This window comes from Gavialis gangeticus, unplaced genomic scaffold (genome assembly GCF_001723915.1).
Source record: "Gavialis gangeticus isolate Ggan-Ray unplaced genomic scaffold, GavGan_comp1, whole genome shotgun sequence".
NCBI lineage: Eukaryota > Metazoa > Chordata > Crocodylia > Gavialidae > Gavialis > Gavialis gangeticus.
Window position 1 is genome coordinate 177914076 of NW_017729022.1, and position 22690 is coordinate 177936765.

Consider the following 22690-nt stretch of genomic DNA (forward strand, 5'->3'; position numbering starts at 1 on the left):
ATCGAGAACAACTTTTCAGAAAAGTCCCCTTGCCCCCCCACTGGAAGATGCAGACCAATGGACACAAGCTAGTCAAGGAGAAGTTTCGGCTGGGCATAAGAAAAGACTTCTTTTATGTACAGGTAATTAGAATCTGGAACACACTTGCAACAGAGGTGGTGCAGTCACCATCTTTGGTGGTCTTCAAGAGTAGGCTGGACAAATACCTCATTAAGATTGTTTGAGCCTAATTACCTCTTGCCCGTGGCAGGGGACTGGACTTGATGATCTTACAGGTCCCATCCAGTCCTTCTTTCTATGATTCACTTATATCCTTTTTCTCAGAGTACTGGGAAGGGGAAAAATATTAATATACTGTAAATTATGCGTTGAATGATACAGTGCTTATTATTACAGAGCCACTCAACAATCTTAAGGTGCTACACAAGAACCATTTCACCCAGTAGATTTATGGGAAACAGCCAACACTTTTTGCACTGAACAATCAAACTCTTTTCCTTTAAGAGATGGATCCTAGGGGAAAAAAAACAGTGATGAGAGGTGCACATGGACAGGAGATAAATGCACACCAGAGCAAGTGGTATTAGTACTCCACAGCAGGCTTGACAAGTGTTGTCTCAGGTAACAGATCTTAACCTAAATGACTACTCTGCACATAAATATTGCATCAAGGATGTCCACTTGTGGCTACTAACCATCCTCTCCTAAAAACCTTTTTGCAGTTATATTCCATGGAGCCTATTTGGGTTATGACTAAGCTTTGTTTATGCAGTTTTAAAAATAGGGGCAGAATTAGAGTCCCCAATGCTGACCTTGCCCAACCACTTATTTCTGTGAAGCCTGGCAAATATGGAAACAGGCTGACAGAGCTGATCTCCCCCAGGTAAATGCCCTTCTCTGATTAATTGGATTCAAGACAGTTAATTAGATGTATTTGTTCATGTTAATTTATAAATTTTTTGTCTTCATTTATTCTGAATTATACAGTTCTGATGGTCAGGGCCTTCAGTCTAAAAGTCTGTTTCACCTACAAAAAATATACAGATCATATATGTGAATGGTCACAATTTCAAAATGTACTGAGAAGAAGTGATCAGATTAGTTTTAAAATGTCTGAGAGAAAAACATAGGGCCCAGTCCTGTAAACTTTACTCACATGAACAGTCCTCACTTCAGCAGCAAATCCCATTGTCTTCAACAGGATGCTTCAAGTGAACAAGAAAGAATCACTAACTTTAGTAGATCTACTCATATGTGTAAGGAAGGAACATTAACTTCACGGTCACTCCTTGCAGAAATAAAGAAATATGGACCTCCAAAAGGAGGAGTCTTGAGCATAAAGACTATTCATATCAGTAAGGGACTGGAAGACTTAAGGAGAAAGTCAGACCTCTTTATTCTGTACTAATATTGATTTTAGTAAATTGCTAAATTTAGAGCAATTAAATATAGTGAAAGTAATTAAATGCAAAAGTGCTGTAGGAATGGAAATGGAAGTCTAAGCTTAATGTAGAATACTTCAACATTGTAGTGCTTCTGGATTTTTAATGTGCAAGGATTTTTTCTGGATTGAGACTTTCTGAGATTATGTGACCCCTGTTCAGTTCTTCACTATTGTTTCACAGCCTCCTCAATGGTTTCCATTGTAAAGTGAACTCCACCTTTAAAAAAAAAAATAAGGGTATAATAATTTTAAGTCACAGTGCACTGCTCATGCCCAGAAGAACCTCGATCACTTCCAAATTCAAGGTCTAATAAAAATTGGAAGCACTCCAGTAATTTTAAATTACTTTGCACATTGAAGAGTGATTTAAAATCACTGAAGTGATTCAATTTTTTTATATATGCACTTCAATTTGGAAGTGAGTCAGACAGACAGCATCACATTGTAAAGGTTCAAGACATATTGAACTAATTTAAACATTTTTAATTCAAAAAGAAGGAAGAAAAGAAACAAAGAGTAATGAGGATGCTAATAGGAAGCTGGAGAACCCCCTCACTTATCGTCACTGGTCAAGCAAAGGCCCATTACCATTAGGAAAGAAAAACAGTGGATGGGTACTCCAATGTGATCAAGGAGACATAGGCTCCTTAATGTCATAGCAGTGATCAAGATAAAGGACCACCAGAGTTGGTGGGGTCAGGGCAAAGCACTATGATTATGTTGATTTTTCAGAGGCATTTACACAACTGCTACATTTGTGTTTTTTCTCTCAATGATCTAGTCTGGCTCAGTGAAATAGCTGACAGACGGAGGATCTATTGGCTTGGGGGAGGTTGAAGGAAGGCACGCATACATAAATGCGCGCACACATGCAGTGCACAAAATACATGCATGTGTAGGCTGTATGTAGGCTTCACAATATTGTCTACCTGAGAATGGTATATATGATGAAAGAAAAAGCTGGCATATGGACATGCCCAGAGGCTTTTGAGCACTTATTTCAGCATCTATGCATTTATGAATAAATTTAAAATATGGACATGGGAAAGGGCCTCTGTTTTCACAAAACAAAGGCACTGGATCATTTCAATAGTCAATGTTGCTAATCTTCAATGTGATATGCAAATAGCAACTGACACAAAAATAACACACAAATAACAAAAAGAGATCATGTTTTTCTATCAAAGCATTCAATGAGAGGTTGCCATCCTCTTGCTTAGTGTATCTATTTGGAATCTGTGATATTCATTTGGTTGAACAGGGATTTTGAAGCAGGTGACAAGTTAAAGCTTCACATAGCAAGCGCATGTATAGACAGCAACAACAACAACAACAGTGCAATGAGTAGCTTGTCTGAAAGGGGATAGTTTTTACTTGACTGTGAGCACAGAAAAACTTGTCTCTGTTAAAGGACCAAAAAGAAAATGTCAAGAGAGAAGTGTTCAAGGGAAGCTTAAAATTGGACGCAAAATCACCCACTCTGGGTAGGTTTTTATTGTGGGGCCTCTGGTTTAATCCAAACTGACATCAGTTTGGCACTAGTCTCCAGCTGCATTCCTTCTATGTGCTATTATAGGCAGCAAGTTCAAAACTCCAACAATAACAAAAAAGGCTTGGATTTCCAAAAGCACAGAGTTGCCTAACTCTGGCCTTGTTGTGTATGTGTGTGTGTGTGTGTATGTGTAGCAGGGGGGAGGAGGGGGATGTCCCATTTATTCTGCCTCAACGTCTAGCTAGCACAGCTCCCTGTTTTTTCTCCCCTTCCAGGGTTTGCCTCCCTTAGAAAATTAGGATGCATTAGACTCCATCCTTGAAGAGTCCTGTAAAAAATTATAATAATGTAAATGGTTTAACCATCAGTGTAGACATGTTTAACATTTTTAGCTGGTCTTCAGTAAAATGCTGCTAGAATCAATGATTTCACCATGAAAAGTTGACAAGATGTAAAATATTACTCGTCTCTTCCTGCAACCACTAAACCATGTTTAATTTTATATTAATTTATGCAACTTGTTAAGATTGTGTTCTTACGTAATCTCCTAGTAAAGACAAACCATGAGAGAAGCATTCCTCTTTGAAGCATTGAACCTAAATGGGTTTAACTGTGCTTAATTGATTCCCAGTGGGCACCTCTACACAAAATGCTTTACTTGAGATTAGAGAAAATTACTGCGCAGTGGATGTGTCTACACAAGACATGTTAATGCAAAGTAGCCTAATTTAATGCACATTACGGGTGCACATTTACACATATGCATCCATAATGCTCATTAAAAATGGTGAAATTAGGCTAATTGTGCCTAAATTTGATGCCTGCATTTGGAGGTATCAAATTTAGACATGATTCATTAAAGCGCATTAACACATATATGGAAGTGACCTGGCACTAACATTAGTGCCCGGTCTGCCCAACCACTGGGGCACATGACAGGGACTTCAGTGCCAAGTGAACTAACTTTAGTGCCAAGTCTCTGCAGGCAAAGAGGCCTGTCAAAAATCAGTTAATACGCATTAGTTTAATGCACATTAAATGTCCTCACGCTTAAATGCACATGTAGATACACCCAGTAAGTTTCACCATCTACACATACAGAAACTTACTGCATTGTAATTTGCTGTAATCGGAAGCAAATTTGCTATCTGTAAATACAAGTAGCAAATTTACTTGGCAGTAATTATTGAGCAGTATGGCAAGTGTAGACTGCCTACCAGGAGCAAATGTGCTTCTGGTCAGCCAGGCAGCAGGGGGTGGGAGCTTGCTCCCTGCCCCTGGGAGCTGCCTGCTGCTAAGGTAGGCTCTGCCACTGGAGCCCGGATGGGGACAATGTCCCCCTGCCACAGCAGCAGAGAGCTTCCAGCCCCAACTCCACAATTGCAAAGCAAGGGCTCGGAACAATCCTCTCCCAGCCCCTGCTCTGTGATTGGGCTGGCAGCTCCCTGCTTCTGGGGCAGGGGGACATTTTCCTTGCTTCGACTCTGGTGGCAGAGCCCTACCCAGCAGCAGGCAGCTCCAAGGCCTGGGAGCAATCTCCTAGCCCCTGCCAGGAGACAGCTGTCTCCTGGCCCTATGCTCCCTGCCAGTCCCTGGGTTAGCACTCAGAGGGAGCCTAGACCTCCCCCTGGCTGCTGCAGGGGGCCAGTGCAGGGCCAGTGGGGGTGAGATCAGATTGCTGCCTTGAGCAGCAAATCTGCTTCCACTTCCCTGAACATGTAGACAGCTGCCTGGGGTGGGTTTACTTTAGAGTTTTGTGTTTGGCCTCTAGTAAACTAGCTTTCTTGTGGAAGTCAGAGACCCAGCCTGTCACTATGTTTGCTTGTCTGCATACCTAATATACTTTCTAAGAGTCAATCTTTGCTTTTAGCTATAAACACCAGGCAGTCAACTTTTTAAAGATGGAATAAAATTCTCCTTTACATTCAACATTGCAGCTCTCAATTTCCTTCCCATGGATTTAGCTCTCTTACTTCTACTTTAGTCATGATCATTTTATTTTCTATAATCATCTGTGAGCACAAGGCCCATGGACCACAATTCCTTTGATGTCTTCACGGTTGTCTCTGTAATAACAGTGCAAGTGTCCATCTATGATTAGGAACTGATCAGGTTTATTATGTACTAATGGCAAACCCCAGTCTTCTCTGTAAGTTACTTTATTTCTTTCAAAAAGGAAGCATGCATTTTATTCTTGTGAGATGAAGATCTAGTGCTTCCCCTTGGCACATGTTTGACATTGGGTTTACCTGTGTCTTTACAGGCAGCAAGATTTTAACACCAGCAGCTAGTTATCTTGTCTTCTGTTGCCTGGCAATAGGTAAAAACAGAAGAATTGGGAAAATGGATCAGATATAGGAAATCAAGACTTCCCTAGTAAAATCTGGGTGCACACAGAAAATTAATGTAGACTTAGTGTAGACCATTATAGGCAGTCACAAATTGCTTTTCCTTGTTTGAAGGACCACAACTTAAAAGTGTCTAAAGACAGCTTCCGACATCTGTGCTGCTCTTTTACATTCCATTTTCATTCACTAAGTGTGCAGTCTTTCCTCCCTCCCTCCCTCAATTTCATCTTCCATTGGGGGTGATTTCTAGTTCTTTATCACATCCTTGAATCTCTAGGGCTTTGGTGATATGTTTTTTCATTTATATCACATTGTAATAGGATAGCCTCTCAGACACAACTATAATTATTGACTTGTATAATGGCCACTTTACTTGAAGCCATTGGGGAATTTTAAGTCCAATACAATACAAAGGAATGACCCACTGGCAAGCCATTTTAATGAAGGGAATTTCCTTTTCTTCTGTGGTCTCTCTCCTAGCTATACTACCCACACACTATCCACAACTATACTATACACATCTACCAGCCACTTCGCTGGATTTTATAGCAGGTATTCCTGTAGCACTTCTTGCTTAACTAAAAAAATTTTTGTGCATAAATTCCCCCAAACATCATTACAAAATAGGAGTGTGACTATCTGTATATTTACTAGGGTGGATTTTTTTCTTATCATGCTACAAGCATTGAATCACTTTCTGAAACTGGCTAGGGTTTCTTTAAGATAGTACTGTCTGCTGCAGAGGCAGCAAAACAATGCCATTGATATGGTAGCTATTCATTTTCATTTAGTAGGTAAATCAATATTCACATAAAGCTTGAGTAACTTGTTGGCACTAACCATTGAAACCCTATTTTCATCTAAATTTGTCAAGATTCAAGCATGTCGGCTTTTTTATTTTAAAAAGGGATGCATATTTTCATCTGACATTACACTGAATCGATACAAATAATAAATTGTAATAATGGAATTATTAGCATTGCCTATATATTCTCAAGGAGAGGGGTGTTTTGGAGGGAGAGGATAAATAAATCAGTTAAAGGCAAAGCAAGAAACCTTTGTGTGTGATTGAAAGAGGGATATTTCCCACTCCACAGATTATAGACGTATGTTGTACTGTACACACCGTCTGTAAGCACTTTAGAAAATCCTGGTTGCTTAGCGTAGTCTTAAATCAGGCATATTGCCAATTGTGGATTTAAGTAGAGGATAGCTGGGTCATTTTCCTAGGAGTTCCTTTACAGTTCAGTCTTTTCTTGGTGTTAATGCTTTTACCGCCATTGGGTAAAGGGAGGGGAGGCTTGGAATACCCTGCCCCAGGGCCTCCTAAACTGTACATCTGTCATGGATCATGTCATGGAACAGAAATGTTTGTTTTTGCTCCCATTCATTTCAGCTGGCAGCCAGTTATTATTAGAATGAAAAATTAAGCTATTATGCAGTGGAAGCCTTGCTGGCTCTATCAAATTTATGGAGTTAATACAACAAAATTATCCTTTATAGTGGGTATAAGCAGCTGTATGTATAATGCAGGCCCCTTCTTGATCAGTTCAAATACAAAATGGCAGCCTTGTTTTCATTATCATTGTTAAAGCTCCCTTACAATGTCACCATATTTCAGAGTTGCAGTGGAGCAGTTATTCAGTCAAAAGTGGTATTGGTGAGGTGGTTAGGCATACAACTGACTAGGCTACCTTACTGTTATACGCTTTAGGCTTAGAACCCCCCCCCCCCCCAAAACCCATAAAAACGTAAGAGCTGCCATTTACTGGGTCAGACCATAGGTCCATCTTGCCCAGTATCCTGTGTCATATGACACAGTATTTTTCATGAAATAAAGTCTACAGTTCCTTTCATGATTTTTTACACATACTAATCTCTATTTATTTACACGAATGGCAAACTCCTTCAACTTTTGGTTAGTGAATGAATGCATTGGCTGTGGTTGTTATTATTGTTTTAAAATAAAATATAGAGGTGGCTCAACTGTTTTATCAAGTATCATCTGCCACTGGAAATTTGGGGGTTTGAAAGTTTGACTCCAATTCATATACTATCATATGTGCAACCTTCTTAGGCAGGAAAAACAGGCCTGATGAAAATATAAGGTAAAAGGTGAAGCAAACTGCATCAAGAGAAGACAAGCAAATACAGAGAAAAATATATGGAACAATAGCTATATAGATATAAAGATACTATAATTCTATGTATATACAGAACACACTTCATACAAGACAAACACTTGTGCTTGTGACATTCTGGTTTATGAAGGGTCGCTTACTATCCTTAATTCATAGTGCAGATTTGACTTTAGTTCAAATGTTGTAGATCCCTGTTGAGTTATGTGTTACAGTAGGGTAACTCTGTTGAAGCCAAAAGACACATGTAATAATGAAAGATCAGTCCATTCTGTGTTTTTTTTAATAAGTACTTTAGTAAAGTGGCCACAAAAGGGTTAACTGGGTTATCAAAAGTATTATGGGATGGAGGCATGCTTTACCTCTCCCTCTCCTACCTCCTGTTTTGCTAGGTGAGCTTGCCTTATCATCCTTCTGGAATACAGTTCCTAGTCTCCAGTACTGTGAGTAGACTGTTTTTTTCAACATGGCAATATTTTTTACAAGCTCAGAGTTTTGTGAAAATATTTAGGCTCATAATACTTTGAATTCCATGGGATTCAAACTTTTCTGATGAAATCCTCCATATAAAGTTTATTAATCTGGGTTTATCAGTATCATAAAACACCAATTAATTGATTTTTGAGCTGCTCCTTTGGAAAGAAGAAAAGCATATTTTGCTCCTGTGTACTATTTAAATAATATTGTATTTAATGCATAAGGTGTAGATAATCTATAGTGAATAGAAAGTAACATTATGCTTTGATGGCAGTGAATCATGGAGAAAAGTAGATGTAAGAAAAAGTTACAGAAAGCTTGTAGCTAAATACAATATACTCTCTTAATAAAACAAAAAATGGAACATGCTATAATCCAACATTTCCATCTGCAGGATCACATAATCTGAGAGAACATTGATATCTACATTTTGGTTCATAAATATAGCATTCAAGGAAAAATCCTGAGGAAAGGAAATTCCCAATGTTTAGCTGTGACAACAAGTGATCCTCAGTAAAAAAAAATGCCACGTGAAAGGTTAAGCTCAAATTTAGGATCCATCTGAAGTCATGTTTGGTTCAGATCCCTAACTAAACCAACAATCTATCAGCCCAAGTGAAGAAAAATTAATGCAATTCAGCTCATGTGATTAGCATGCTCATTACTACCTACATTGGCTCCACTCAGGCAATTTTTCTCTTGACTAGGTGTCTAGCCAACCAGCTTGTCTAAGGCCAAGAATTACACAACCTTCCAATTGTCCTTTCATCTGTGGTGTCATCTGTTGTGCAGAAAAGCCCAAACAGCTTTTCTACCATCCCAAAAAGCTTAGTGCTATACCTGTCCTTAGGATCTATGGGAAGTTTATCTAGAAGTGTGCTAGGTAGAGCAGGAAAGTAGAGCACTAAGCTTTTTGGGATGCTACTTTGCTGCTGACTTTCAGATACTTTACTTGCTATTTAGATTATCAGCTGATACATGGAGAGAGAATATGGTTTCCTGCTCCTCTTGCCTCATGGGGTGGAGACAGCAGGAGTTCCCTGTCCCCCCTGGATCCCTTTATCAAAATGAGCAAGGACAGAGGGTTTTCCAAGGCAGATTAATGAAGAAGTGCTGGGCATCTACAAAAGGTGTGAGTAGCAGACATTTGTCTACCTGCTTTCAGTAAGTTTAAAGTTGGTATGGGGAGTTGTTGGTAAGACCTCAGTCTCCAAATAGACCTCAAGCACCTGATTTAATGCTTGTCTTTGTGACCAGAACCTGCAGAATCAGGTTGATATGTTTGATTAGGTTCTGCTTGTGACAGTCTCTGAACAACTACTGTCCAAGGCATGGCAGATTACAATAATAAAACTATTACTGGTAATAAAATACCTTGCATTTACCATATTTACTCAAATCTAAAATGACCCTCACTTTAAGATGATCCCCAATAATTAGATTGTATATTTGGAAAATTTATAAACTTGTGATTTTCTTTTCAGGTATAGAATATAATTATCAGATGTTTGTCTTGAGTTTGTTCCCCTTCCACTGTTACAGCAGGGGAAATAGTGGCTGGGATGTTAGGTAGCCCTGTTTCTCTCTGCCCCCCAGTTTCTTCCTTCTTATTCTCAGACCCCACTTGGGCTTTGTTCCCTCCCTGAGCATGTGGAAGTGAGGGGCAAATTTGAAATACAAGGGACCAAAAACACTGCCATTGAAATAAACATAACTTTATTGCATATAGGCAAATGACTGTGGGTGCCTATAGATTTAGTTAATACACAATTGTTGTATTTTACCTTTTTTTGCAAACTGCTGCAAGTTTCAGCATAGGTACTCCCTAAACATACTTTTGAGCAACACTTTTTGAGCAGTTCTTATACGTAGTACAAACTATACGTGATATTAGGCCAAAACCAAAAGGCTCGTGATTTCTGATGTAATACATTGGACTGGGCCCCAGAAAAGTCAGTAACATTTCAAGCCATGGTGACCCCACAGCCCAGCACTGCTCACTATGTGTGTGTACTCCAAATACCCCCCACCCCACAAAGGATCCATGTGCTAATTAGCGCCCCCAACTGGAACTGGGTGTTCTGGTCACAACGTCTATAATCTGTGGGAGTGAAAAAGAAGTAGAAATGTAGTAAGTGTAGTGGTGCACCATGACTTGAAAAAGTTCAGTACTGAAGGGGACTGAGAGCAATGGCAATATATCTTATTGAGATGGGTTACACTAACCTATCCTCATGGTAGGTTCCCATCAGCATTTTTAGCACTAGGGAAAGGTGTCAAAGCTTGCTCTGGCCTCTCTGACTGCCAGCCTGGTATTGTAGTACATCCAGGCCTGGTGCTCATTGCCTCCTTGGGGAGCAACTGCCATATTTTTTAAGGGCTACACACACAAAAAAGTTTCCTATCTGTAGGTTTGCCCAGTATGGGCCATGTGTTTTACAGGCATGCTCAGTGTGTGTTGTGTTCAGATTCATGGTTGGTTTCCATTACTGAGCAAATGCTGCTTCTGGCAGCAGTTTAATAGACCATGTATTTAATAATGACATTTTTCTGTATGCAAATATAAGATGAGGGGCTTTTTTCCCTATGCTAATTGGGGAAAAATTTTGCTCAAGTAAATATGATATTTGCGAACTTGCACTTGAAGGAATCACAGAGGTTCTGATTCTCATTAACAGTGAAGGCTCTTCATGTTGCACTGGCAGTGTAAAGGAGCCTTATATTATACCTATATATAGAGGCCAAAGAGTCTGAAAGAGAATCAGGTTCAAAGTATTTAATAAATAGAAGTAAAAGCTATACATGGAATACATGCAATTTATTGGTAAAATGCAGTAACTCTTTAGCAGTGCACAACAGTGCTACACAAGAAATATAGCTTAAGACAGGAAATTAAGAGTACTTTATCCAACTTAAAATACAGTAAAATGTAGATAGGGGGTGCACCTACACATGTGCTTTACTGCTGAGTTGACTAATTAGCTCTGCATCACTGTCTACATGTGCACTGGTATTAGGGCATGGTAAACTTACTGTCCCATAAGACAGCAGTCTGGGGGACAGTACTATCTTACGGTGGAGTAATTAAGTGCACTTACACATGTAGACCGTGACAGGGCCTGAAGTGGGGGTGCCCACTGCATGGCTCCACACTTTAGCAGCCTTGTGCCCCAGCTAGCCCCTCCATCACTCAAAGCTGCCACCCAGAGCACAGGGATGACCCCCTGAGCCTGCTGCCAATCCCAAGGTTGCTCTGCCCCAGCTCAAACTGCTCCTGTCCTGGGCACACATGTAGATGCTGCACCTGGGAGCAGCTGACCCCTGGTCGAGCTGCTATGGAGTTTATTGCATTGTGTTAATTTCATATGTAGATGCACCCAGGGAGACTTCATTGACTCCAGCTAGAATCTAAACTGTAAAAGGAGCATTAAGATCTGTAATGAGACATTGGGTCAGTATTGACTTAGATGGAAAAATTTCATTTACTGAATTATCAACATCAATTCCTAAATTTTCTAAGGACACTCTAGGGACTGTCCAAACACTGATGCAGCTTTGTCCTAGCAGAGTCTATGAGGAATGAAGGGATCACAGGGCACAACTTGTCTTTATTAATTAAATGCAATCCAGAATTTAGGTATTTAAATTGTTCAGTGTAAGTTTAAAATATCATTCATAGTGAAACTCACTGAGGAATGTCAGTCTTGTGAAATTTTGGAAGTACATAAATCCTAGGGATTATGCCTTCTAGTTAAGCATTTTTCATCGTCATGTCTCAGTAGGGTATGTTTTCATTTTAACCTATTAATCTCAGTTTATCTTTTTTGACACAGATTGATTAGGAATTTTAGGGACTACAGGTTAGGCTCCAGATGCTAGGTGTTCCTTCGTCCTTTTAGTACTCACTGTAATCCATAACAACCAACACATTTATTTTATGAGCTTTCACAATCAGGACAGTATCAATATCTTTTCTGACAGGGTTTAAAGCTTTGATTTTACATTGTGTTGGGGGCTAGTTACTTGGAATGTAGTTTTGAAAGCCTCCAAAGCAACTCCTGTTTTTAGTAATTTCCTCACATCTGTGTGGTTGTGGACACATCTAAACATGCATTTATGCTGGCTTAAATTTACTGTGCAGTAAATTACTGCACAGTAAGCATGAATGGACAGGCATCTACACATGCAGGAAACCTGGGACTAACTTTAATTCCAGGTCAGAGTAGCCTGCCCTGTGCCCCTCTGGCCATGGGGGAGAGCTCCAGCCTCCAGTCACATGGCTGCCAGGCTTTAGCAGCCATGCTGAGACCAGAGACAGCTGCCAGCATTTTGTGGCCATCTTAAAAGCACAACCCTACCCTCTGATTCCTGCCCAGTCCCTCCCCTGCCCAGGACCTGTGTGCCCAGCACAGGAACAGCATGTGGCAGCTGCCTCCCTGCTCACCCTGCCTCCCTGCACAGTGACTGCTCCAGCCCCTTCCCCTGCTCCTGCCATTGGTACCCATTGCCCTGCTGTTCCAGCCCAGCCCCTGCCAGCAATAACCAATGCCCCACACTGCTGCTGGCCATGTTGCTCGACCTGCTGGTCCCACCAGGCCCATCCCTGCCCAGGCCCCAGGACAGCCATGCCCCTGCCAGCTGGGCCCAGCACACTGGCTGTGGGAAGCTCTGGCCCAACCCGTCCTCCTGCACTCCCCACTCCAGCCTGCCTCTTCCACTGCCCACATACCCCTGCCCATGGGTAAAACTATAAAAAACTTTATTTTCTGTCCAGAACCCATTCCCATCCCTCCCCCATCCCCGCTCAACAAACACAGCCCTTTCCCCCCTACCCCCTCTACAACAGTGCCTCCCCACAGTAAAAACTCCAGTCCCAAACTGAACCCAGCAATCAGTCAACTGTTGGACTCTCTTCTGGAGTCAGTCTGTGAGGGGCTAAGAGGTAGGGCCACCCAGGGCAGACAGCGCAGTGGTAGGTGGCCAGCACCCCAGCTGCAAACAGTTCCCCCATGGATCTGGGAGCTGCAGCAAAGCCTAGAGATGCTTGTGGCTGTCAGGCACTGCAGGACCTCCTCCAGGGCACTGCTGTGGACCTGCTGTGAGGCAGTGGGTGGGACCAGAGGCACTGTGGGGCTGAGGTGGGGGGCCAAGTACAGGAAGGCATGGGCACAGGCAGCCCTGGGTGGCCCTGGGTAACCAGCTGCTCTGTCAGCTCCACACACTGCCGCTCCAGGCCAACCACCTCAGCCTAGTGGGCATGGTATGCCTGCAGCTGTGCCTCCTCCTGAGTGGCCTCCTGGGAAAGATCCTCTGCCCACTATGTCCAGTGGTCTGCCATGCAGCCCTCCACTGTGACCACCAGCTGATGGAGCAGGTGGGTCCCATCCTGGCTGCACCACTGGTACAGCCAGTGCCTCTGGGCATTTCCAGCAGTGGGTGACAGTGAGTCTGCAGTAGCGGTTCTGTGAGCTCCTGTGGTCTCTCCCCCACATCCAGATGTTGACTCTGCAGAGGCAAGAGACAGAAGGCTGTTGTGAGAGTTTGCAACATTTGAGAAATAAGATGCTTGGCTCTAGGGGCCTGCACTGCATGGCCTCAGATTGGAGCTCAGCCATGTGTGCATGCCCAGGGACATGGTAAGCTGGCTAGGCAGGCCTGGGCCCAAGTGGCTGCTGCCTGATCCCCCTATCTCTACTTGTTCCCCAGGTCTGGCCTCGTGCTGCCTGCCTCCCCTGCCCCCTTCCCAGGGTGGGCCAGGCCAAGCTGGTGGCAGTACCTGCTGTCATGGCTGCAGCCTCCACTGTCCCCGCCCCCCCCAGCCCTGCAGGCCCACTGCTGTCTTGCACTGGTGCCCAGCCCCCAGTGCACAGGCTTGGAGCATGTGAGGCTCCCAGAAAACTGGGGTGTGGGGCTGGTGGGGGCCTTTCCAGGGAGGTGCCCTGGGCCCAGCCTCCCACCATGCCACCACTGCACCCTGAGCATGCCCATGCTGTGGGTGGTGCATGATGAGCTGTTTGTGCAGTGGAGGGATGCCTGAGCCACTATACCCTGCTGATGATGATCCTGCTGGTGCCCCAGGCCCACCTGCACTCGCAGGTTGGGACCCTGAGCTATGACAATGCAGGGGGAAAACCTGGCCTACCCCACAACCTCTGCCACGACCTGGAGGGCTACCTTTTGCAGTGCTACACATTCCTGCCCCTGGCTGCCAAGGAAGAGATCTCTGCTGGAGTTGACACCTTCCTTTGTATGTGAGATGCCCATGCCCGTGCAGCTGCAGGGGCATAGGTTGCATAATAAAGGTCTGAAGTGTGTGCCAGCTGTCTGCATGCTGCGGGGGTGGACCTGGGGCCAGTGGAGTGCAGGCGTGCCATGCAAGGAAGGGGGGCAGGGGGTAGGGCCAAGGGTGGGGTGGGGGTGGCATTGAGGCTGGGAAGGCCTGCCCCCCAGTGCAGGATTTACTACAGGTTTGGGGCTTGTGAGGCTGGATACTCAGTGCAGGGCTCCCAATCATGTACGGCATCTGGCTCCACCCAGTCTCCATGGCGGTGTGTGGCAAGCTGCTGCCCAGCCAGGGCCCCCACAGGGAGGAGCTTGTGCTGCTGGCAGCTGGTAGTGTCATGGCTGGCTGTTTCTCAGGGGTGGCTGTGGGGCAGGGATGAGGCCATGGCAGCCACTGCCCAGGGCTCCCCAGGTTGCCGGTAGGTGCAGCAGCCAGGGAAGAGTGCAGGGTGGGGTACCTGAAGGCCCAAGGACCCCTCCTCTGGTGATGTGTCACCAGAGGTGTCAGGGTGGGATGCAGGCATGGGTTCCCAGGGTGCCAAAATGCAGGTCAGCTCCCATATGAAGGGCATGGTCCTGGGGGCCCCACTGGACTGAGAATTGTGGCCAGTCATAGCCACCCACTGGGCCTGCAGGTCCTTGGCCTTCACCCAGCACTGCCACACTGACTAGGAGTGGCCCCACATGCAACCCAGCTGCTAGGGTCTAGTAAATGTGGGCATTTGAGTGCCTGCCCTGGGCAAACTGCCTCAGGACATCCTCCTTGCCCCACAATGCCACAAGGGTGCACACCCCTCCCGGGTCCAGTTTGCACCCCTGGGGCTCCACACAGGCAGGAGCACAAAGATGGTGTCAGACATGGGGGAGGAGTGCATCATGCCCCATGTCAGCTGACTGGGCCCCCATGTGGCTGGCCCTGGAGGGCTGGGAGCAGCACCCCAACAGGGGCACTGCCAGGGAGTCACAGCCAAGTGACTGAGGTGCTTCATCATGGTGCTGCAAAAAGATAGAGGTCTGGGCAAAGAATGAAACCAGCTAGAGCCCTTGGCAGCAGTCACCTGTGGCCAGAGAGCAGCTTGGGAGGGGGACAGCCCGTGCAGACCCAGCCTGTGGACTGTAAAGGGGGGCATATAAGCCTGCTGGGGTGCTGCAGCCATAAGCAGCTCCTGCTGGCTCCCTGGAGTGTGTCCCCCAAGGCAGAAAATAACTGCAGGCTTTTATATCCTGCAGCTAGGGGCTGCCAGAGAGCTTTGAGGAAACTGAAAACAGAATTTGGGCTTTTGGTGTGTTGGAAACTTCCTTTTAGAACCCCTTCACTGATTATTTTGTGTCTTTAGAAATGTAACTACTGTAATGTGAATTCTGTAGTGACAATGACACACGCATTCACTCAACTTAACAAGCATCTTTATTTTGGGGACTTAAAAGAAGCAAAACACCTAATGGGCTTCTTTCTTCTTACCTCCACCCCCTCAACATACCCCCACACCCAGCCAATCTGATACTAATGTGAAATACATTTCTACAGGTACAGTCAAGCTATAAATTGAACAATGAACAATGAATATCTTGTCTAGTGAAGCTGAGATCGTAACTGGGATGTTCAGAGGTGGTTTTAGCAGCACTTCTGATAGAAGGACTTCCATAAAGCAGAATTAAAGAGAGCTAGTCTTCAGTGGGCATTTTTCTTTTCCCATATAATGGAATTGGCCCTGCTTCTGGTAACTCTTGTGTAAACAGAAAAAGAAAGGGAGAGCAAGAGTTACGGTGCTTGTCCTCTCTCACTACAAGCAGTTGAAGAGGCTGAGACACTCTGAACTGGGCAAAGCCATGGCTTACCTCTGTCTATGCTGGCTGGCAGACAGGAGGCATTAGTTAAGTATTTAAAGGTATATTGGTGTGTCATATCTACTTGGTTTAAATATTTTTAAAAATCTGACCCCTCTGTGCCCTAGATGTGTGCATGGAAGTGGTTTTGCTGCAGCTTGTAAAAGGGCCAGGGAATGAGGGATATGTGATGAACCCTTACTAAGGCAGTAGCATTTATTCCCCCATTCCTTTCCCCACCCAGGTGCACTTTCCAGGCTGAAAGCCTACAGAAGTCATTATTTTGATAGCGTTAGGTCTCACGTGAATAGTAAGGGCATTAATATCCTCAGGGGTCTTTGTTGACTATGGTGAGGCTTATACTAGTTGGGATGACATAGTAAATAGTCAAGAAATGCCACTCAGACTGCAGCCTTGTTCAGCTTTCTGTTTGTAAAGCATCTGCAGCTCATTGTTACTGCTGTTATATGCTGGGATTCTTGACAATATTTATACTACTGGACTATGTATCAGGACACAAGTGTGTCCCCACTCAGATTTGCAGCCTGAAAGGGCCTGCTATGCCAAGATAGTCTCTCTCGTGCATCATTGCCTGATCCTTCTCTCTCTGAAATCAAGAGTTTCTTACCACTGGTTTAAATGGAGGCAGATGTGGCAAATGAAGTGTTCACTCTCCGTTGAGAATGCTAGTCTGGCCATCTGAAATTCCACTAGACAAGAGAAGCAAAGAAAATGGAACAAGTGTCTGAGTGACTTTCTGATCATGAGGAAAGCTTTAAATATATTTTGTCCCCTCTCTTTTCCCTCTCAAGTAACTGTCAGATCAAAATATGTGCTAGAATTCACTGAGGGACTGTGTCAAATTGACTTCACACTGTTCATGCAATGTGCTGGTATGGGAACGGTGAGATCTGTTGTATTGATGCAAAATGAAGCAAACACTTGAACAGTATAGGCTGATTCTCCTTTCATTTGCATCAGTTTTACTCTATAGCAATTCTTTTAATTATTGGGCATATATCCAGCACCTGACAATGGACATCAAGCCAATAGAGCCAAGAGTTTCTCAGAAAAAATCCCATCTTAGCGTACCTTAAAGGCTGTGTTAAAAGTGGTGAGGGAACTATTCAGTGTTTCATCTACATGATATTCCCTGTCAGTTAAGCAACCATTTTAGGGATGATTCTGAAGTTGGTCTTTCGTACCTACTTTCTGCTAGCATTAGCAGAGAGACCCCGCTCTTAACTTTAGCTTTAAAAGAAACCCCCTTATTCAGCCTACAAAACTGTTAGTAAAGATGGGTTTTAAAAACCATCATTAAGCATGATTTTATTAGATGGCAGAAATATAAGCATGCATATAATCTGGCCTACTTCTCATCCCAGGTTCAGATCTGTGAACTAATTTTATAAAAATTAATGGTAGTTTCAACTATGCTTGTAGGGGTGCTGTCAGTGATGGTGAATAAATAGAGAAGGACTTCAGAAGAGCAGCAAACAGCAGCTGCAATGACTTTTGTTCTGAAGCTACCTCTGCATGCCAGATTTTACCCTCAAGGCACAGCGGCAGAGCAAGGCTCCCACCTGTTATCTCTCACCATTGAGGGCTGCTTCTTTCTGTTTAAGTTAGGTTAAATATTTCCCCTTTTCCCAGGATTCAGGGCTCATCAGCCCAGCTGTGGTGCACAGTCTTGAAACACAAAACAGCTGGATATACAGTGTGAACAAAGTTCACCTTTTCTTGTTTACATTTTATAGCAGCTGCACTGTTTACTGGATGATGCATTTGTTTAAATGAATGTCCAGCTATTATTGATTTTTTTTCTCTACTTTTTTTCTGGCTATGTCACTATTGTCCTGCTATAGAGCATTGCAGTTTAAGCACACCTGCACACATATTGACACAACAAAATTAAGCCATGCTTTCAGTTGAGTTGCAGTGGTGAAATCACAGGGATGGTACTCACATGATTGAGAGAAAATCTGGACCCAGTCTTTGTCAATTTTTTAACAATCTGGTGACATCATAGATTGTAAAGCCAGATGTCATCTTCAGGGGCATGTAGTCTAACCCCCTGCATGACACAGGTCATTGAGCTTTTCTCCATAATTCCTTCATCAAACTGAGAATGAGTATCAGTTTCTTAGAAAGATACCTGGTATTGATTTAAACAGTTTAAGTGATTCCCAACTACTTCATGTTTCCTATGAGGCTGCAATGGTTGCTTACTCTGACTGGTTAAAACTTATCCCTTAGTTTTAGTTTGGATTTGTCTGGTTTCAACCTCAAGACACAGAGAGTTATAGTTGCTAGGAGTACAGCAAATCCTTATTATGCTCTAATAATTTGATTTCCTTGAATACCTGTGTAAAAGCAGAATTGTAGGAACTTCCAAAAGTTTTCAAGTCTGGTTTGAATAGCATAGGAATTGTCATCATTGATCAGTGCATTAGCCCATCTAGTCTACTACCCTGTCTCCAACTATGCCCGGTTCCGTATGCTTCAGAAAAAGGTGCAAAAAGCTACATGACCAACATGTATAGAATAGCTTTCTCAACAGGGACATTTCATTCCAACTTTATCTGTTATAAGTGTACTTTTGCCTTTGTTATATGAAGATTTATATCCTTTTGAAATATCTATGTCATTTAAAAAATACTATCTAATGTCCTTATGGATAGTCTCAATATCCATAGAGATACCTTGTCATTTTTTGATTCCTGTTAAAAGCTCTTTGCTTCTATGATATCTTACTAGAGCAATTTTTTCTTAGGTACAATGAAGCACATTGTAACTGATACAAACTCACAAAGGAGAAAAGTCACATCAGTCCAAGGCTGTCCAATCTCTAAGCAGCTGAGGGCCAAATACCCTGTGGGCCACATCAGCAAGGGCTCAACACAGCATGGCCTGCCCACCCCTGGGTCACACCAAAATGAACCATGTGCCTCTTGAGACACAAGCCACTTGCACACTGCCACCCACTGCTGCACTGAGGCCTTCCTTTACCTCTCACTGCTGTACTGTATGCCTGTATGGGTGCTTCCCCACATCACCACACCTGCATCATGTTCGTGAATAGCCCCAGGTTCACCCTTAGCTCCCTGGGCCATGGTCCCATCCTTGGGGCATGGGGAAGTAGCAAAAGCAGGAGGAAGGGAAGCCTGGTGACTCCATCTGTGCTGTCAGAGCCAGAGAGATGGGAAGGGCAGCAGAAGCCCAGGGGCCACAACTTAACCTCTCATGAGTCACATGAAGCCCTCAGGCCACCGGCTGGACAGTCCTGTATTGGTCTAAAGGGCTTAAAGGTGTAATAGGTAGGTCCTCTGAGCTAGCCAAATGTTACTGTCAGCAAGTTATCTGGGCACCTGATCATCTTCAAGTCCTCCTTCCTCTTAAAAGCAAATCATGCTCACCTTAATGGCAAACTAAGCAAGTGAAGATTGAAAATAGCACTTACAAACCAACTTAAGGCATCTCCAAATGTTCCTGGGCCTGTGAAGAAAGTCAGGTCTGCTTTTTTATTGATGTTTTTTATTTCTAGCTATCCCTTCTCATTGGGTTCTGGTCTAATTTGAGCAGACTCTACTGGAAATTGAGTTTATGAGAGACTCTGTTCTTTGTTAGATTTCCATTCTTATTCTGGAGATTCCTGGAGTTTAGGAGATTTGTATTTTCTGCAAATGAGGATCCAAACATTAGGCTAGTAGATCAAGCCTCCTGCAGTGCTTCACAGAACTTGATGTTGAGATGGATATTGAAAGACATAAAAAAAATCCTTAATGAGATATGTTTGCGAAACCTTAATAATACCACGACTAACTTTACATCCTCTGACTAACAAAATATCATTATAACTTATAATTCCTTATAACTCATTCTATTCATTAGAAGTGTTCCTCAGGAAAGCAGGTGAACCCAAAGGAATCAGTATTTGTGTGTTTGTTTTTCATAGGCTCCTCTGGGAGCCATTTTTGGGCCTGATATAAGGCAAAATCTGGATTTTTCACCATGTTTTCACCTTCCAGGAATTGAAATACTGTAATAAGCCCACATCTTGCATTATTCTGGCTATGTAAATGGGTCCCCAGGGTGTTAAAGCTAAAAAAACAAAACAAAAACAAAACACAAACACAAACACAAATATTCGAAGCATAAATTCAAATACGAAGTTTCAGGTACACCCTTTTTTTCCCACATTACATTAGCTAAGAAAAATATTTTCCTCTATGATCTAAACACATCCTCCAGTGAAAACTGTAATGATCATTGAGAGAAGGTAGGCCAACTTTTGACTTCACTTTTACAGGATGAATATGGAGTAACTTTGTTAGTTTTGTTTGTGTTGTTTATGTTGGCATGTGTTTGGCTGAAAGTGGAAATTGGGCAGTAGTTTCCCTGCACTGAGAAACCATGAAGTCACACATGATTATTGGCACAGTGGCAGCTGTGTCTGAAGTCCATGGGAAATCGCACCAAAAAGTGACTCATCATAGCTCACATCTGTGATTTCTCAGCTACTTCATTCCACTGTTCAGGGTAGATTCTAGTCAGCAAAATTCTCAAAAACCAGAATTAGTAGGCTAATACATTATTTCCAGAAAAAAGAATAAAAATTGCTAGGCAGTTTGATGCTTCTGTCCCTAGTGTTTTAAGTTAAAAAAAAAATTCTACCTAAAATATGCTTTAAAAAAAGCAGTATGGTCACACCCTCAACAAAAACTAGTTGGAAGTATCTCCTTTATGAAAGGTTATTTTGCAACCATCAAAAGGAGTTTTATAGCATATCTTCAAATAATTCGTCAATATTCAGCATTTTTTCTCTAAACAACTTTTAGAAGAATGTCCAGCTTTTATCTAGAGCAAATCTTATGAATTAAATTAGGAAATTTCAGAGAAACAAGTTAAAAATGAATAACCCACCTCTGGCATTTAAGGATCTCCTTATTCCTACTGAAGGCTCAGAACCCAAATAAGAGTGAAGACATTTATTCCAAAATTCCTCAAATTGAATTCATCTGTAAATGCAAAGAAATGCACACTGGGCTTCTGCGGTCAGAGTGCATGTTTTATGAAACGCAAATTATGAGTAAACTCATGCAGAGCTAGTGCAGCTTCATATGTAGAAAAGAGTCGTTTTGGGTATCCTAAAAATACATGGTATGGCAAACCAAAATCAATGAGCTTACCTCAATTTTTCTTTGAAGTTCTACCCTTCTAGAAACAACATAAAGAAAGGGCACAGGATAAGGATGGGAATAGTTTGTTAGGAGTCACATAATTGAGGGAAGTGTGTTATTAATTCTCCTCCAGTCCATTCATGAGATTCCTTCTCTAAATACTTCAAATATTGTTTCCGTGAAAGGACTTGGAATCATTAGATGAGATTTTCTAAAATGCGGTTGACTTACTGACAAGATTATAAAAAAATCAAGTTTTTTTTCTGGTTTGTTAAAATTAAGGCCTTGATCCTGCAAACATTTATGAACATGAGTAACTGTATTGTACATAATGTGCAGGATCATGGTCTCATTTGGGCTATTATGATACATTTATACTATACTATTGTTTTGGCTCTCAAAGGAGTTTTTGTGTATATGAACTGTCAGATGACTATAACTTTGGGATGTATAAATTTATTAGTTCAGATTTTTCATGTGAAGACCATATGTTACATTTATTTTTTTATGTATTAATAAAAGTCATAAAACAAATAGTAATTTGGACAGTTGCATAATTGTCAGATATTTGCAGTTCCAGTTTTTCTTTAATTTTAGCAAACATGAGAAGTAGTAATTAATTCATCAGGCTCTAATGAATATCTTTTTTTGTTTTATTTTCTCTACTTCAGGAAATGCTGCAGATAACAGTGAAAGCAAACTAAATGCAGTGACTTTTTATCCTGAACAGGATAATTTTCATTATCCTAAAATATATTTATGTACTGGCAACATTATCTATAATAGATATTTTGTAATATCTATATTTTGTAATATCTATTACAGTTTAGGTGGGATATTTCTAGTGATGTCTTAGACTTACTGAAAAGTAATTTATCTTTAATATGTCTGACTTTGCATGCTTTGTTATTATACAGGTGGGATTTTTTAAATGCTCATTATGAACATCATTCTCTTTCACAGATGTTGCACTCTAAATCTCAAACACTTCACTGGGGAGATCATGGGTGCATCTACATGAGATGCTTTACTGCACAGTAGACTAATCTACTGTGCAGTAAAGCATCTCTGTCTACACATATACAGCATTTACTGCTCACTAAAGTAGTTTACAGGGTGGTTGGCTACTACCTGTAAAGACAGGTAGTAGATTTATTGCACAGTAGCTACTGTGCAGTAGTACATGTGTAGACAGCTGACCAGGAGCAAATTGCTTCTGGTCATCCCAGGCACTAGGGGGTGGAGGAACTGTCCCCTGCCCCAGGCATCTTCCTGCTGCTCAGACCCTGCTTTGAGATTGGAGCGGGGGCTGGGGCATAGCTGCCTGCTGCCTGGCACAGGGGATAGTGTCACAGCCTCTGCTTCAACCTCAGAACTGGGGCTGGGCAGCAGGCAGCTGCCTGGAGCAGGGAACAATCTCAGAGTGGCTCAGAGGGCAAGAGGCAGCTGCCCAGAGCAGAGGAGTAGGGCTGGGAGACGACTGCCCCGGAGGCAGGACAGCT

General features: G+C 42.7%; 1 long non-coding RNA gene across 1 annotated transcript in view; it reads left to right on the top strand.

The window, feature by feature from the left end:
• The first annotated feature begins 7818 nt into the window (after positions 1-7818).
• LOC109297092 overlaps positions 7819-22690 on the top strand; it is a 34116-nt gene continuing 19244 nt past the window's right edge. The window contains exon 1 of the long non-coding RNA XR_002097203.1: positions 7819-7865. This is a non-coding gene — a long non-coding RNA (uncharacterized LOC109297092). The remainder of the gene's footprint in view (positions 7866-22690) is intronic.